Source organism: Trichinella spiralis (genome assembly GCF_000181795.1).
Source record: "Trichinella spiralis strain ISS 195 chromosome Unknown Scfld9, whole genome shotgun sequence".
NCBI lineage: Eukaryota > Metazoa > Nematoda > Enoplea > Trichinellida > Trichinellidae > Trichinella > Trichinella spiralis.
The window spans coordinates 6173217-6175247 of NW_003526948.1; positions in this window are offsets into that span (position 1 = coordinate 6173217).

Consider the following 2031-nt stretch of genomic DNA (forward strand, 5'->3'; position numbering starts at 1 on the left):
ACCACGCTAATATGTAAAAAAAAGCAGTGTGAATACAGTATGAGTTGTAATGCATTTTAATTGTACATTAATTAGGTAAAATCACGCGACTCGAAACAACAGATTCATAGAAAGCACTTTTTATTGAAAAATAAGGATAACAAATACGTAAACGGTAAAAAAATGTAAAGATGAGTAGTAATAATACAAAAAGTATGCAAATTTAAGGTGGTTCATTAGAATGTACAGTAATATTAAGTGTAATGTATCACAGTAATTTGAGCAACAGATCTTCTGACATACGCGATCTTCTCATAGCGGGTTTCATTAAACGAGTCTCGTTTGTAAACAACGGCTGGCGTGAGCAAAAAGAGACTCCGTCGAGCAATTGAAAAATTCCGTGCCAAGCAGTCATGTTCAGCGTGAGCTAAAAGAGACCATCGCGCAATTGAAAATTCTATCTACCAATCACGATTGGCGTGAGCGAAAAGAGACTACGCGGGCAAATGTTGGACGAAATGTTAAGCGACACACCGCCACGCTAGTATAAATGTAGCCGTGGCAGGCGAGCGAGCGCAGTTCTCGTTTGACGTTGTGTTCAGTGCGGTGGTTGCGTTGCGCTGTTCATTTTGTGTGTGTGTGTGTGTGTGTGCGGGCGTGTTTGTGAGAAAATTTTGATCAATCGTTATGAATATTATAAAAAATACAATCGACAGCGTAACAGTTTCAAATGAAGAAGAGATGACGTCATTGATTGCCGGTAAAGCAATAACGTTTTTATGTCATGAGGAAATGGAAAATGGTTGTATAGTGACGACTGTTTTCCGTTTGTTGTGACGCATGTTTCACTTGTTTTCACATCACTTCCACGAATGTTGCTGAGCATCGCATTTGCCTTGAATGAAAGGCAAAATCAAATGAAAACAGGAAACATGTTCTCAATCGAAGTTGCTCAAGACCGATGAGTTGCTTAAACAGTGAAGAAGGAGGATAGTATGAGCGGCTGAAGCAGTCTAAAGGTTGAAGCTAGGCCGTGAGACAAACAGCATCGCCATCTTTCGGATGAAGTCATTCTGGCTGTTCGAGTGATCCCATATGCTAGTTTGTCATTGGAGTAAAGAGGTGGCTTGGTTTTTTAAGCTCAAGTACATACTCCGTCAGCATGGAAACGTGTGGATGGAAGGATATTTTGTGATCGCCGGTAGAAGATGATCGCCAAGTGCATTCCGGAACCTGAGCCACTGATAATCTTGATGTGGAAATGAAATTAAGAACAGAGACTCCAGAGTAAACATGACGAAAAGGAAAATGTCAAAACAGGTAGAAATGACAGGAAGAGCGCCACATGAAATGAAATATGTGTATTTTGTGATATGTGAGATAAGCTGTATCTGTACATCAGAATTTAATACTTTCTGCAGTATAATGTGCAGTGCTGAAAAGATGCCTGCAGATCGTCAAGCTTGGCTTTTGAAATGTTAGAACGTTCCTGCAGAATCTATAGAAATTAGTGAACTGGAGTGCTGTTGAAAGAAGCGAATGGATGTATTTGAAGAGGGTCGGAATGGTGAAAATGGAGATGAATGAATGAATGAATGATGGATGGAATTGGAGATGGAGATGGAAAAAGAATTTGAAGAAGAATATGAATGGCACCGAAGACTACGGATACAAAAGAGAATGTCTCGGCTATGAGAAAAGATCTCCCGGTCACATTTCTGTCGTACATGACACAGAATATTACTGTATATTCTGATGAACCACCTTAAATTTGCATACTTATTGTATTATTACAACTTATTTTTACATTTTTTACCGTTTACGTGTTTGTTATCCTTTTTTTTTTCAATAAAAAGTGCTTTCTATGGATCTGTTGTTTTGAGATGCGTGGTTTTTCCTAATTAATGTACAATTAAAATGCATTACAACGCATATTGTATTTACATTGCCCTTTTTTAGATACTAGCGTGGTGGTGTGACGCTTCACATTTCGTCCAACATTTGCCCGCGTAGTCTCTTTTCGCTCACGCCGAACATGATTGCTTGTCACGG